This window comes from Acinonyx jubatus, chromosome E2 (genome assembly GCF_027475565.1).
Source record: "Acinonyx jubatus isolate Ajub_Pintada_27869175 chromosome E2, VMU_Ajub_asm_v1.0, whole genome shotgun sequence".
Lineage (NCBI taxonomy): Eukaryota > Metazoa > Chordata > Mammalia > Carnivora > Felidae > Acinonyx > Acinonyx jubatus.
In genome coordinates this window covers 38,905,262-38,921,677 of record NC_069396.1, presented here as the reverse complement: position 1 = coordinate 38,921,677, position 16,416 = coordinate 38,905,262, and the positions used below count along the sequence as shown (strand labels likewise).

General features: G+C 52.5%; 1 protein-coding gene across 9 annotated transcripts in view; it reads right to left on the bottom strand.

Moving 5' to 3' along the window:
• The window catches only part of ZNF536 (zinc finger protein 536), a 434,845-nt gene extending 424,183 nt beyond the window's left edge, over nucleotides 1–10,662 (bottom strand). For 4 of the 9 annotated variants that reach the window (XM_053211371.1, XM_053211368.1, XM_027044877.2 and 1 more), the window contains exon 1: nucleotides 10,029–10,662. The gene's annotated coding sequence lies outside the window, so the exon portion shown is untranslated. The other 5 variants (XM_053211369.1, XM_053211365.1, XM_053211372.1 and 2 more) reach the window with 4 other exon arrangements.
• Nucleotides 10,663–16,416: the final 5,754 nt, after the last annotated feature.

The following is a 16,416-nucleotide window of genomic DNA, read 5'->3' as shown; positions in this document are numbered from 1 at the left end:
TCATCTTGTCTGTATTTCTTCTGCCTCCAAAACATGCTAGATGAGAATTTTAAATGGAACTAAATTCCTCGTGCACCGCCCCCCACCAGCAAACTTTAACAAAAGCTTTTTCAACATACTTCCAGAATGTGTGTGCAAAGGGTGACACAGCTGAAAAGAAATGGGGGGCGGGGGGGGGGTGCTGAAACAAAACAAAACAAAAAAACACACAGAAAACAGATATTAAGTTGTCAAGTCAATGATCTCAGAAAAGAATTGCAGAGAGTGTCTGGCGTTTTGCTTTAGAAACGGAGCATCCGAAGAAGTCCGTGAGAGCTCCAGGCTGGCCTGCAGCTTCAGAGGGCTCCTCCGAGCTCCAAGTCCACGTCCATCCGGAGTGGCGGCGCACAGGGCTGAGCGAGAGAGAGGAGGGGCCTCGAGGACCAGCCCTGAGGCGGCCCTCCACCGTCAGAGGCGGTTTGGCTGAGCAGATTAAATCCTTTTCATGTCGGCATGTGGCGGCTTTGCTCCCTCCCTGCGTTCCCACACTACACTTTTCCACCTTTTGAACTCTTCTTGGGCTATGGGAGCTGGATTGTCACCCACCAGCGCTGACCCTCTTTCGGGTGGAAACGTCTGTGCGTAAAGTTTCTCAGATACTGCAAGAATCCTGCACTGAGTTTAATTAGCACATCCAGCCATGTTTCATCAGTGAGATGCTCTTTGCTCCGTGCAGATTTAAGGCTGCTGAAATAGCCACTTGGCATCAACAGATTACAACCCCAAACTGGGAGCCCTGGCCGCGGAAGCACAATAATTAAAGCACTTTAGCTGTAATTTCAGTAAGATTTCCCACCCCCTTCAATAGGCTTCATAGAAACGACAGCCCTTCTGTAATAATTTGGAAGGCTTTGCCTGACTTGACTTTAATAGATTTTAAAAGAGAATGAAATTTTTTTAAAGAACCAAAAAATGCCTGTGCCACTTTTTTTTCTCTCTCCAATAAGGAATCAATGCTTTTAGACATTTTGAAAAGTAAAATTCAATAATCGAGCTATTCAAAGAGACGTAAGTTTTCTATAATATCCATGTGTTCTGCTTGCTTCTCTACAGTTGGTACAGTTTAGCTGACACAATTCCCAAATATTTTCTTCCTCTCAAAAACAAATTTACAACAACGCGTATGCCCTCCAAGTGGCAGGTTCCAGTGTACGTTTTCAACTAGCACATGAAAGGTGAGTTTAATGGGACCGGGAAGGATGGTTTTGTCATAGTCCGCGCTGAGTATTGTACGCATGAGTTCCCAGGCTAATCCTGCTGGCTTCAAATTCTCTCTTGACCTTGCTGGAGCCTTGTGGCTGCAACAAGTGTCACAAGCTTCAGTTTGCCCACTAGTAAAACTGCTGAGGGATGCCCTTCACTGGGTGGTTAAAAGAACTAGAGGAGATAACACACCCGAGGTGCGGAACGCAGGGCCGAGCATGAGACAAGACCCAAGCACCAGCAGCCAATGCAGGAGTCAGTGTTCTGGCCACCTCCGCACACCTACACAGAAGTGCCCCAGACCCTCCCTCCCCAGATGCCCAGAAATACAGGCATAAATCTTAACTGAATTCCTGAAAACCCTTGAAGGCCCTACAAGCTAGCCCTTCCGTGAGCCAAAATCCCATCCAAGTCTATGGGGAATTACGTGGGAACCTTAGATGTGCAGGTGAGACCACCATTATAATTAAGGGCATTGCTGTGATTAATCTCGGTTTTAGCAACTGTATGGGTCGGGTTTTACAACCTAAATAGAGCTACTTCATCCTGGGGGACAGTACGCGTGCATGTGTAATTTGGTCACGAAACAACAAAAAGCTAAAAAACATGAAGGAGGCTGATGGTCCCAGATGGATGCAAAAGGTGGAGTGAAGCATGGGGAGTGGGCAGACCAGCATCTGGGCTGAAGAATCAGCAGGGAGAGGGAGAGGGAGAGGCAAGAGACAAGCCCACCTCGGTAATCAGAGACCCAGCGCAACACGGCTCAGGTAATCAAAGCTGTAATGCACTGATCGAAAACTTGCAGGTTAATGTCAGCTCAAGCCTACGGTGATCATTTTTCCTGTGTCAAAATGGCACTTAATTTTCTCATTGTAAAGCTACAGAGTAAGAATAGGTAGGTAAAGGAGGGGGGATAACCCTACAAACGGATTTTCCTTCCTGCATCTCTTAATGCCCTCGAGGCATCTGCGTGACTTTCCTTCGAGGCCCCTGCCCCTCAAAGAGGGCTTGCTTTGGCTGTCCAGAACCTTCTCCACCTGCCCATGAAGCCTCCAAGCCTGGTGTCCAGAAGGCTGTGGCTGGCTTCTTGGGTCCGTAATGAAATCACAGGGGTCTTGCAGTGAGTATGCCCCGGGGCAGCTCACACCAGCCAGGGGAGTCGCATTGCAGCAGCGGAGGGGTTAAGCATGCCAATTCTGGAGGCAGACTGCGTAGGCTTTAATCCTAGGGCCACTACCTATCCCTCTCAGTGCTCGAGGTTCCCTTCCTGAAATTTCGGACAAATATAATACCTACTGACATAGACAGGTTGTAAGGATTAAACAAGTGAAGCATTTAGAACCCATGCCTACCACACGGTAAGTGCTCAAAAAGAATCCCAGCACCCTCCTCCTGCCAGCAGGGTGCCCGGCCTCAACTCTGAGACCAAGAATGGTTACTTCCCAGTTCTTGATTCGTACATCACTGTCAGGGGACCCAGAACCCAACTCCCACCCACAGGGCCATTTTCAGGGTGTAGCTGATATGAACACAGTCAGAGCTGAGAACCACACCTTCACTCTGGACACCCTCTGCCCACTATTCTTCCACTGTGGGAGTCTTCCCTCTTCCCAGACACCATAGGTCTGTGTCCGTTTGGTGCAGGGCCCAACTCCCTGCTGCCTCACGGCACTGGACATGCCTGTCTCCCAACAGACTGTGCTCTCCCAGTGGGTGAAATCTCTGTGTGCTCCCTAAGATGGCCAGCACAAGGCCTGGCACATGGAAAGCATGGGAAATGAGCCTGATTTCCCCCCAGGGGACACATGGAAATGTCTGGAGACCTGTTTCATTGTCACAACTGGGAGGTGCTACTGGCATTTAGGTAAGAGGTCAGGGATGCTGCTAAACATCCCACAATGCACAGGACAGACCTCCACAAGTAGGTAATGGCCACAGGGCCACTGTTGAGAAGCCCTGTCCAGGAACACAATGTCCAGGTTAGTCAAACAAATCCCACCAAAGGCCTCACCCTGAATCTTAGCTCTTCAGGCAGATAAACCTGACCTCTAACTGGCTTGGAAGCTGTGAAAAGCCAAGTACCCCATGTCCTTTGTAGTCGCAAAAACCCCAAGAGAAGAGAAAGACCAAAGATCTACAATGATTTCTTAAAGTGAAAGTTGGGGGTGATCAGGGCCGTCACGCAGCAAACAGAGCCAGCTAAAACCCGCCCCGATCTCCGCACAATGAAGCCCCATGGCAGACAGGCAACAGAAGCCTGTTGATGGCATACATTGGGCAGGAAGGCCCCGACCCCACCCCCAGGCACTGCCAGGACCCAAGCCAGGTGGCTGGCTGAGTAGCCTACCTTCCTGAGGTGGCCTCCATCCGTGTCTGCCTTCATTTGGGGAGGAAAGGCGCCCTGGGGTGGCACAGGGAATCTAGAGCAGATCACCTGCACCCCTCGGGCTCCATAGTCTCAGGATATATGTTCCCCTCCACTGCACACATATACTCACAAACTCCCTACTCTGCCCTGAGTAGTATAGTTGTGCACAAAAAGGAAATCATCTTGGGACAGGTGTTTCAAGCAGGCAACACCCTCCCCAGCACATGCACGAGTACACACACGCATGCACACACACGTACACACACCAGTGTCACCACAACTAAGACCTCAGTCTGCACATATGACCGCATGAATGACTCCCTAGTTTAGCTCAGCTGCTGACCCCTCTAAGGGCACTCAGTGCTACCAAGGGTGGCCCAGACAGTCTAGACCTGAGCAACCAATCCCTCTCCTTGACAAAATGCCTCTGTCCCAACAACTCCCAACGGGGTACCACTCAACCAGGTAAAACACACAGTGAGCCTCACCAGCCAGGCAGAGCCTTCCACCCCCAACTTGCCCTGGGAATGCTTCTTTCCTTCTATCCTCCCGAAGCCCTGCCATGGCATGTCCTGGAGGGAGCATGCCGGTATGCAGGGCAGGTATGGTTTCACAGAGAAAGCCCCTATTAGCAGAGAGGAGTCTCTCCAACGCCAATGAACTCGTGCCTTGCTTTTAGACCTCCCAAGCCGGGCTTCGCAGCCTGAGAAGGCCACCTGACCACAAGTGTCCTTCCAGCTCAAATCTGAGGCCTGCCTTGGAGACAGGATAAAGCAGGGCTGAGCACTCACCTACTCTAGGTTCTGGAAGAGACATTTGGGGACTGCTGTCCTCAGCATGGACAAAAACTGACCTGGAGAAAGCTCACTTCTGTTGTTAAACGTGCATCAAGTCTCACTTTAAATAATGCTGAGAACAAAATGCAAGCTGATATTTCAGCTTACTTAAAAGGCTTATTAAAAACACTAAATCCAAAGATGTTAAAAAGCTATAATTGTCCTCATTCAAACTGGAAAAATAAATCCATTTGCTTTCTTCTTTTATGATCCTCTTCTAAAAAAATAAGTTCATCTGTATTCTCACGAGCATCACTGCTGCCTTTCTTTCCCTCCATTCAAGGCACCTTAAAAACACCTGTGCCATTCATAGCCAACTTTTGAGTAAAAGGCAACCATGTCTGGGGAAGGCTGTTTAACTCCGATTTCCTCATGCCAGAGATAAGCTTGTCTTGCTCAAAAAAGTAAGATGGAGTTCAGAGTTCATTTGAATGGGCTTGTGGATTTTATAGGTCTGAGCTGATGGAAATTTCTTTGGTTACCTAAGGCAGAGCAGACAGCCTAATCGCTCGGCTTTTGGGGGCTTGGCAGGCAGTGATCCTTCAGGACCCATTGGGCGGCTGTGGTTAGTAGGGCTGTGCATACTGGCCACCTCCCTGTCCTCTCCCATTATAGGGGTTACCGGCCTCCGGCTCGGACCAGAGCAGCGTGACTGTCGCTCCCTGCCTGCCCTAAGTCGTCCGTGAAGATAGCCCCAGCCAGCAGTTAACTTGCTGAGTTGTGAGGATCTCAAGCCTGCTCAGAAGTTAAGCACTCCAGGCGCAGAACAAGATGGGTTTTCAGAGCAGTGGTCCAAGAGAATGCAAATTTATCGAAAGCGCTTTCTCCAGGTTTTCCATAATTAGCATTTATGTCTCCAGGAACTGTCTCCCCGAACCCAGTTTAGGGTGAAAGCATTTTAGAGACTTTCTCTGCAGATGACATATGAGGTACTAACCTTTTTTCATATGCCCAGATGTTAAGTTCATTTTCATCACATTTATGCAAATTTCATTTGAACAGTAAATCAAAAGAAATCTTAAATCATTGTACACTATTTAAAAATCCACACTAAATCCGGTTTACTTGCAGTGATATTAACATAAAGTCACAGTTAAGGGACTGAAGGTAGAAAGCAGATGTCACAATCCCTTCTTCCATGCAACGGCCCCAGAGATACCTGGGGTCCTGGCCCTCCATCAGTTCTAAATGTCTCTGCCTGGTCACCACTGGATTCAAGTTTGGCCAGATTAGAGGCGCTCTAGAAACAGAAGCCTTCTAAAAGTTTTCCAAACTATATGACAACAGAGGTCTCTCAGTCCAGGGGCCTGTCACCCATGTCAGTGTCTGGACTGAGACAGGACAAAGTTCCAAGGCAGGGGCCCAGTGGTGAGACTTCTGGCAGCTTGCTCCCTCCTCAGTGGGGGGAGAAGTTAATTCCTAGGACTCTGCAGGCCTGCATTTGTCAAGGCGCTGGACGTCAGTGCTATCATTACCAAGCAAATCAGCCAGGCGGTTAATGGTGGAATCAGGAGACATTTGCACTCTGGTATCAGAATGACATCATAACTAAAGCAGCCTTCAGCCAGAAGCTCTAAGCTCTCTACAAGCAGAGGCCAGAGGGCTGCTGGGGGCGCCCCCCTGTGACTCCCCAGGCGGGAAGCTGAGTCCTTACCCCTTCCAGGAGGGGTGGTGGGCCCAGCCCCTAGCAAGTTCCTAGGCAAACAGGAACCAGGGCTACAGTTCTCTCCCAAGCCAATCGACTTTCCCCCAGGTTCTGAACACTGTAAATAATACTAATAATATATTATGTATTTTTAATAAAATTTAAGATCCTATAAAAACCACTTTCCTCGCCAGGCAAGGGTTGGTATTTTATTAATGCGGCTACATTTTGGCTATAGCATTTATGGCATTTCCAACAGAATCGTCAATTTCTCGGTGACCCCATCTAGCAAAGAAGCTCTTTACTCTCTCCTTTGAGCAACAGAAATAAATGATGCTGGGGAAACGGGGCGGGGGGGTGGGGGTTCGGGAGCTAAGGAAGAAGCCCTTCCTGGTCTCGTTTTGGCTGCTTTTCTTTTTAAAGCCGATCACTCACACGCACGCACACACACACACACACACACATGCGCGCGCGCGCACGCACACACACACACACACACACACACACACACACACAGAGAGCCAGAGACACAAACCTTAGAATAATGGGGGAAGCATTTAGCTAGCTGCATCCGCGGCGCGGCGCGACGAGCAGCCGGCCCCGCTCGCTCTCGCTCGCAGCTCTACCCTCCACGCCGGACCCACTACTCGCCCGGGACCCGAGATGCCCAACTCCACCGCGCCCCAAAGGTCGCCTCCCGAGTCTCGCTACAGGTACACGCGTGGCCCAAACACCTCACCTGGCCCGAGAAGTCGGGAGACAGAGAAGAAAAAGTTCTGCGAGCTGCCAGCCGGGAGCCCCGGAGCCCGCGGCCGCAGTCCTTCTGCCAGCGAGCAGCCCGCAGCCGAGGCCCGCCGGCAGAGCGCGGCTCCCGGCTCCTCGCTGGCCGGCTTTACGCGCTAACCTCTGGGCGCGCCGAGGCCACGGCAGGGCACTTACTTGGCACTCGCTTTGGTGCGTGCAGGTCGTCGTGGTGTTCACTTGGGTTTTCAAACAAGTTTCAGGGAGGAAGAAGGAGGCAAAAAAAAAAAAAAAAAAAAATCCAATTATGCAAATTGGCTCCGGACTGGGAGGCGCGCTCTGGATCTGACGCGGCTACTGTACGAGTTCTCGAGCAGCCCCGGGCCGGGCAGATTTATGCGGGCGCGTCACGGCTACGCCAGGTCCCGCCGCCGGAGCATCTCGAAGTTAATTAAAGCGGTAATGTCCACTTTCCCGGCGACCCTCCGTGCGCGGGTTTACTGTTTCACGGTCCAGCCCGACCCGGGCGAGGGCGGGGGCGCTTTTCCCCACGCCTCTCGTCCTTCCCTCTTCTTGCTCCCCCTCTTTTTCCTCTTTCTCTCCCCCCCCCCGTTTTTCCTCTCTTTCGTCTCTTTAAGTCGCCTGCCTTCCACTCAGTGAACAATGAACAAAGATGTGAGTGATGGGAAAAGATCGCCCCCTCCCAACCCCAGCAGTGAGCAAAGCGGGTCTTAAAGTAAAAACCCAGTTGCGAATATCAAACTGGAAAAGAAAACAGTGCGTTCCCAGTCTGCCCCCACCATACCCACACACGCACGCACGCACGCTCACCCCACCCCAAGTTCACCTAAGCCCTGGCAGGGGGCGGGGGCGCCGAGGCCAGGGCTCCAGGGGCTCCCCAACTCGCCGGAGACACCCGGGACATGAGAGACTGGGGGGAGGGGGGGTGGCCAGCTCTCAGGCCGAGCTCGCTTCCCGCGCCCCTCCCCGCCTGCCCACCCCCCCTCCCGGACCCCCTCCCCGCGTCTACACCGGCCAGCCGGGCCCGGCGGCCCGCTCGGGCTGCCCGGCGGCCGGATGCGCTCAGCAAACGCGGCCCCTGTCGGATTTCTGCTATACTGCACAGCGGCGACGGCGGCGGCTGCCGGGAGAAGGCGCAGGAGGAGCGGGAGGCCGGCACCGCGCGCGCACTCGCCCCTCCCGGCCCACTGCCCCTGGCCGGTGCCCGGCCGGCCGCCCGCTCCCACCCGCGCGCGCACCGGCGCCCCCACCCGCGCCCCGGCACGCACCCGGCGCCCGGACCCGCGGGCCAGGACGCCGCGCAGCCGCCGTATTTTCTGCTAAAGTGAAAACGAAGGCGGCTGACAAATCACGTCTCCTGTGAGGCACTCGTTAGACATAACAATATCCGGCAAACAAAACCCAGCCGCGGCGGAGACAGGCGCGCGGGGCTGGGACCCCGCCCTGCCCCTCCTCGGCCCCCAGCTCCTTGCCACTGCCCCGCCGTCCCTACCCAACCCCCAAATGATCGGGGGCTGTGTCCAGGTTGGCTAAGAAGGCGGACAGTAGGAACGCTCACAATACAGAAGTGAAGGGAGGGAGGGGGCAGACAACTTTCCACCTGTCCCCAAAGAAAGCCCCGCTGGAGTTTCCTTGGAAGAGTTAGGAGGGAAGGGGGGTGGGGACAGATCTCTCTCTGCCCCGCATCCCCTTTCTTTTTTCTAACTTCTCGGCGCCTGCGTTTCCACCTTCCGCTTCACGTACATCCATCTATATAGAGATATCTATATTTTAAATTATTTGCAAAACTGCAACAGATGGGCGCGTCGAGATCTGGACACTTTCCTACTCATCATCAAAGAAAAGCTCCCCCCCCCCTTTTTTTTTTTTTGCCTAAAATACATCCTGGTCCCGCCTACGACTGTTTTCCTCAATTCTTGATCTTCAAAAAATAATGTCTTGAAGCAAACAGAAAGGTTTATCACAAAGATCATTCTCCCCCCAGTCATACATCTGGGCTAGTGGATCTGTTCCCCCAAACTGCACTCTTCCCGGACGCCCCCAACCCTCTCTCTCCTCCGCCTTCCAGAGGCCCCCACGCCCGGACCCCCTCACTCCGATTGGCCTCATTTCTCCAGCCCAGGGCTGGCCGGCTCACTTCCCTTCATAAACCTGTTACTTATTTCTTTCTTTATTTGTATCTTTGGCCCCTGGGCCTGGCCTGGACTGGGACAGGTGCTACGGCCGGCGCCTCTGCTTGCGGGCGACGCGGCCCTTCCTGGGGTCGCGGGTTCGGACCCTAGCACCCCGACCTCGGCCTCGCCCGGCTCTCGGGCCACAGGAGGCCAATGAAAACACAAAATGGCAGGTCTCAGCGGCCCTTGGCGCCCGCAAGTTTGACACACTGTAAGCATCAGCTAACTTTGATTTTAAAAAAGAAGAAGAAGAAAGAAAGAAAAAGGAAAAAAAAAAAAGAAATGGTTACAAATTAGCCTCTCCCCCCCCCCCCCCGGCGGCGGGGCCAGAATCCCGCAGCGAGCCGCGAAGGGAGAAAGGGAGCGAGGGGCGCCCGAGTCTCAGGCAGAGGAGAAAATGGGGAAAGTCACTTGAGCAGAAGTTTCCGCAGCCCCAGCCTCCCCCTGCACCTACGACTCCCCCCACCCCCCAGACCCTTTTGAAAGTTTCCCGGGGCCTGAGAGCGGCGCGCGGGCCGCGCGCGGGTGGGGGGCGCGGGCTGGGCCCAGAGCTGGGCGCGGGGTCCGGCCCGCGCGCCCGGCTCGCGGCCCGGCGACTCCTTTTCAAAGTAACGGTCCCGGGACCGCGGGCGGGGGAGGCGGCGGCCCAGGCGCGGGTCCCGCTCGCCGCCGAAGTTCTCTAGCGCCATTCGATGCCCGGCCGCCGCCGCTTTCCCGGTTTCTTCCTCTTTTTTCCCCCCGCTGACAGCTTCTCTCTCCAACGTCACAGCCACGGATATTTAATTAGACCGTATTTTTTAATCGCGAAGGGGCGAGAAGGAACCCGGCGGCAGGCCTCGCCGAGATGGGGAGGGGGAGGGGACGGGGGGCCACGCCAAGAGTCCAAACTCACTTTGCCACCTCCCGGACGCCGCCCCCCCCCCGCCGCCGCGCCCCCCCCCCACCGCCCCCACCCCCACCGCGCCGCGCCCCGCGATCCCCCCAACCTTTGTTTTCCTTACCTTAAACATTGAAACGCGGGCGTCGGGAGCAAACTCGGGCACGTAAACGGAGCGTTGTAAAAGATTGTGTTCAATGAATAATGAAACATGTCCACATGATTGACTTGATCATTTTCCGGGGCTGAGGGGGGACGGGCGCCCTGCTCGCGCGCCTCGCTCGCCCACTCGGCAGAGCCCTGTGAACTGTTCCCAGCCCAGCCGGGGCAGGGCGGGCTCGATTTTCATCTGCCTCTTTTCAGCATCGCCCCGTTCATTGATACTCATCACCCAGCCCCAGCAGACATCCCCATCCCCGGCTTGGCCTCCCCCTATCTGGTAGGTGAAATGCATTGTACCATTAAAAACGCTCTCCATTGTCGCCCTGGCATAATTCACAGCAACTAGATAGGTCTTGCGGCATTTAGCTTTGATGAGCCAGAGACTGAACCCTTGATATAATAATCTACAAAGAATGGTGTGTGATCGTCCATTTTTTCTCTCTGTCTAGCAACTAAGAAACCATTTAACACAGCGCAGCTTGCTTCTGACCTTGAGCTCATGTAAACACACTTATTAAAATCTATCTATTCTCCAAGAGCTACATTCTGATTGTCAGACTCGTTACTGAGACATATATCAGCCCCTTCGCTTGTCACTACTTTGCATTCCTGCCTTTGACTAAAGAATTTTTTATCCAGCCGAGAGGGAGAGAGAGATTGCCACAGAGGGAGAGGAGAGAGAGACGGAGAGGGGGAGAGGAAAAAGCTTAATTCTTACCTGCTCCTGAAACTATTTAAAGTCTGTTTCTTTTCTGGGGAAAAAAAAAAAAAAAAAAAAAACTCCCGGGTGAATCTCGGTGGACAGCGGGACGCGGAGAATCAGTCACAGCCCGGGCGTTTAAGGGAGTCATCAGCGATCAAATGACGTTGATCCGCGCTGTAACCTTGTGGCGTATTTAATGTAAATAAGGCAGTTATGTTGCCAATCGCCGCGATACAAACACGAAGAGGTCCTCAGCCTCGCCTCCCGCGCCTGCCATTAGAGGCGACTTTATTTACAGACACTATTTAGGAGATCATGATAATTCTAAAACAATACTAGTGCCAAATGATTATGAAAATATGATTTTAATTAATCACGTAGTAGGCAAGGAAATTAGCATACGGTAATTAAACTTCGAGAAAAACGTCACGCAGGTTCTCTGCCTTATGGGTCCAGAATAATCATCACGCGGTGGGCTCCAGGACTTAATTATCAAACAAAATAACTTTTTTAAGGCAACTTTGCAAATGCTGGTCCTCAAGGCAAACGCTTTGGTAAATAATGTAAGGCGAGGTAACAAGGTAGAGATGTGAGTGATGCAGGAGGTTGGGTTTCTGCGAAGCAAGGGAGAGGGGGAAAGAAGGGGGGAAAAAGCTGAATAATGCAATTATGGATTCTCTGTCCTAGAGTTGACAAAAGCTGGTGCCTCAAAAGCCTCTTTGTTATGGGATTATATAATGATCCTGGTGTCATTATGGGAAAAAAAGATTCAGTAATAATAATAAAAGAAGTATCCAGATACACCAATGAGGAGCTTGTTTTAAAGAAAAGACTCGCATGTGACATTGTGGCATGTTAATAGCAGAAAGACAGGATCCAAAAGAGTTGACAAATAATGGAGGAGAGAGGGAGGGAGGGTGAGAGGGGGAGAGAGAGAGAGAGAGACAGAGAGAGAGAGAGAGAGAGAGAGAGAGAGAGAGAGAGAGGCCTGTGTTGTGCATGATTAAGAAGGGTTGGAGACAGATTGATTATTCAAAACGCCAAGCCACAGGGACACTTAAAACATTGATTCAGGTAAGACTTGTTCTGGCCTGCCTGAACTGAGTTCCTCTAAGATGACTGGCAGGTTTTAAACCAGGGCATCACAATACATAAACAGCAAAGATAAAGAAGAAGCAGACACAACCTCCCTACCCCCCACCCCATCCTGTGGAAGGAGGCACTCAGTGGCAAAGGACCGGTGCAACAGTGAGGTTAGGTACAAAAAACTCCGCACCAAGAGGAGCAGCTGGGCAGCGGGCCGGACTAGGGGCTCAGGTACAGACGCAACCCAACTGTCCCTGGCACCTGGCCTTGGAACCTCACTGCCTATGGTCCGCTCCTTTGTGCGCGCCCCGCCAGTGGGCACCCGGCCTGGTCACCCATGCCTGCACCCTCGGACTCTTTCCTGAATACCCAGGGCGTTCTCAATCTATATCTGTCCATCATTTATCTATCTGTCTGTCTCTCCCCAGGATTTCCGAGAGTGAGAAAACAGTGTTTCCCCCAACAGGCTAGTTCTATGAGATTCTTAAAGTCCACTTAAATCTTTGCAGAGATGTTAAAAAAAAATTTTTAAAGCCCCCGCCTACCCAAAAAAGTTTAGGAATTCAGTTCTCATTTTCCAATCTGATGTGTCTGAAATTCTCTTTGAACAAATTCCAAAATACAAGGTTTTTTTTTTCCCTTGTATAGAAATTAGCATCGCAATCACATCAATGATATCACTATCTCTATGGGAATGATAGCTGGAGCAGTGGGGTGTTCTTTATTTCAATTCTTCGTGGATCAACTGATTATACTCTGTCGTCTTTTGAACCTGTTATTGTAAGTCAAGTGATTCTTTATAAGTGACAGCTCGGACAAAGAGGCGAGCAGGGCCGAGCAGGTCGAAAGGAAGTGGCCATATGGACTTGGAGAAAAGGCACTTTCTCCCCAAGAGAATGGGGGTGGCAGTCGCCTTTTAACCCTCAAGCCGCCGGCCCCCGCCTGGACCGAGGGAAGCAGGGAGCCGGACCGCGCACCCTGGCACTGTCCCGGGGCCCTTCGCAGCGCCTATATGGGCTGGTCCCGAGTGGTGGCCTCCTGACCCGGGGTACGTCTTCCAGGCCCGGGGTGGCCACTGCCTTCGAAGGCCGCGCACCTCAGGAGGGCCCGGCTCCAGGCGACCTGGGAGACCTCGACTGGTGTGCACAGCCGCTCAGAGGCCGCAGAGGTTTTGTGCGGCTCAACTGGCCTGACCGACCCGGTAGCGACCGCCCACCACCTGGAGGCCGCGCCCCACCGCCTGAGCCCTGCTGAGGATTCGAGCGCGGAGCGGGGCGGGGGTGCGGCGTGGAGGGCGAGTTTGCTGGCGCCCCCTGTCGGCGCCCGTGCGCTCTGCGTTTCCTGAGGACTCGCGCTGGCTGCCCTGGGGCTGCACTGGGAGACCTCCCCGGGCAGCAGAGCTCCTTGGAGGTGGGAGTCAAGGTGAGAGGTGAGGAGCACTGGACAATGACCAGAGGCCTGGCGTCCTCCAGAGACCGAAACTTGACGCCTACCTGCATCCCACTAAAGCACAGAAGAGTCTCCCCACCCCCATGTGTTTGGTGGCCACCTCCTCTTCTCCCTGTCCAGGATTTCTGGGCCTCTCCACCCTTTTCCTCTAGCTCTGGCCCTTCCCCGAAGGCCTCTCCTCACTGACTTCCTTTGCTCCTTCTGAGACTCTGGATTACTTCTCAGCGCTGCTGCGCAGCTTGGCGGGGCCTGGACCCCTGTGGCTGGAGTTTCAGCAGAGACTCCCAGAGCCTCACTCTATCCCTGCATCCCAGAGCCTTGCACTCACCCATCCTCACAGCCCTCTGGGTGTGAGACCAGAACCAAGTTCCCCCACCCCAGACCTCAGTGGAGGTGGAGGTCTGCCATTCGCCCCGGGGACTCTGATCAGGACTTTCCACTCGTGTGATGTCTTCTTCAAGATGACACCAGCCTTCTGACTTCTTGAAACTGATGGAAGTCATTGGGAGCCTGGGCTGGCAAGATAGGTAGTCGTGGGCAAGAATCGAGGTGGTAAGACTCCTGTACCAGCTCAGAAGCAAGGGCCTGGGGAGCTGCACCATGTTGGAACATAAGAGCATCTTGTAATGAGTGCTTGGCTTCTACGGGTGCCTCCTCTGAAAGTAATACTTCTCACACAATAGATTGGTTCTGACCGCCTCCCTTGGATTACCAAAAGTGGCAGTGATTCATAAAATGTTACCCAACCGCTGCTTTAGACTTGCACTTCCTGTGACAACAGCACTCATCTTGTTTTTGTTTCTGTACTGCTCCACTTCCCCCCCCCCCCGTTCTGTTCCTCGTTACTCTGCTTCTCTCATGGTATCAACAGGTTAAAACCTAGCCATTGAAAGGGCCATCACTGGGGCGCCTGGGTGGCTCAGTCGGTTGAGCATCCAACTTCAGCTCAGGTCATGATCTTGGGTTCATGAGTTCGAGCCCCGTGTCAGGCTCTGTGCTGACAGCTCCGAGTCCGGAGCCTGCGTTAGATTCTGTGTCTCCCTCTCTCTCTGCCACTCCCCTGCTTCAGATTCTGTGTCTCTCTCTCTCTGCCCCTTCCCTGCTTGCACTCTGTTCTCTCTCATGCAAAAATAAACATTAAAAATTGTTTTAAATTAAAAAAAAAAGAACGGGCCATTACCTATGACTAAAAGAGTGAAGCACACAAGGGAGAGCATGCTTGGGTGCTGCTTGGGCTCGGGAGAGGAGGGGGAGACCAGAACCAAGTTCCCCCACCCCAGACCTCAGTTTCCCCACTGTATAAAGATACCCTCCAATGATCTGTCAAGCCCTCAGGATCACAGAAAGTCAGTGGTCCTAGGAGCCTCCTTTAGGTCCACCTTCTTCAAGCAGAAGAAAGCTGCTGAGAGATCTGTAGAGGCCCATGTGTTTGGTGGGGAATTGGTCTAGACACCTACAGGGTCCCATCTGGATTCTCATGGAGAGTCCCTGCTTCCCTGACCAAGTGCTCTCCTTTCCTCGGGGGAAAGCCTGCCTGAGGCTCAACCTTGAGGCTTTCTTCTCCTCCCTACACAGTTTTCTCTGCTGCTGAGGTCAGGCATCTCTCTCCATGGAGGTGAGGGAGCAGACTTCTCAGCTCAGGGTGAGTGAGCCTTCAAAGACTCCCCAGAGAGCAAGGTTCAGAGGTGTGCCACCAGAGGTGAGAGAGGTGATCCCTCAATAAGGAGAACTTGGGAAGAGTCTGACCTACGTGGCTATTCTGCCATGAACTATTGGTCCTTGGCCACAGGACCCCCACCCCAAGCAGAGGCCAGTCATTCCCATCCTTACCTCCTCCAGCATCCTCTTTTAAGCATACCCTTATAAAGACCTGGAATGCCGCTCTCCCAGAAGTTCCCCCCCAAAGTTGTACACCGCTTCTGGTTTTTCCAACAAAGAGAAGAAGTCAACATGGTAACATCTCTTTGTCCTGGCAGAACACGTCCTTCATCCCAGTAGGTGCCCCTGCCCTCCTTCCTAACCTAAGGGCATCTGGTCAGGGATCCTGCTTCAGGTCCCAGCCCATCAGTACATCATAGCTCTCTGAACACTGTAATTGGTCCAGGAATGGGCATGTGGCCTAAGCTGGTCCAATCAGAGTGAATCTTGTATTTTATTTTTAAATACACACCAGTGGTGGGGTTGAGCTGCTGGTGAGCTGTGGTCCCCATCCCCACACCAAGACAGGAGAGCAGAGAACTTGCAGAGGTCACCAAGGAGGAGTCTGAGAATGGCACCCACAGAAATGGAGAAATGGCCCTGCTTGTGTTAAGCCCTACATCTAGCCACACCCAAAACCAGTACCATCCCTGCATCTCTCCGTTTTGTGAGCTGGCAAATACCCACTGTTACCTTAATTCCATTTGCTTTGGGTTTTCTGTCACTTGCCACAGAAGCAAGGAGGCCTGATAATACCCTCCGCATTGGATGAAAACAAGGAATACCTGGACCAGGGGTCAGAAAACTCACAAACAAGACGGAAGCAAGGTGTGAGGGTGGGAGAAGCCAGACTCCTCATGCTCTTCTGGGCAAAAGAGCAGCCAGCAAACTTGCCAGAAGTCTCAGAGCTACAGGTGTGCCTTGCTTTGCATAGTAGCTCTGTTCCAAAAAAGATGTTTGTAAATTGAATTTTTGTAAATTGAATCTGATTTACTGCATTGGGACAGCTAGTTATTGAAGGCATCTCAACAGACGTCTTTCATAAAGTGAATGGTTGTGTTCTGAAATAACAAATTAGTGGTAATTTATTTATAATTGTAATTTTCCTACCTCGGTCATATTTTTTTTTTATTTTTTTTAAGGTTTATTCATTTTTCAGAGACAGAGCGTGAGCGGGGGAGGGGCAGAGAGCGAGGGAGACAGAATCTGAAGCAGGCTCCAGGCTCTGAGCTGTCAGCACAGAGCCCGACACAGGGCTCAAACTCACAGATGGCGAGATCATGACCTGAGCTGAAGTCGGACGCTTAACCAACTGAGCCACCCAGGCGCCCCTCGGTCATATATTTTAAAGTGGGACTCACCTGGATGTCTTCATGGTGTCTTTGTATAAATTAGTCAAAGGCCAAGGAAATCT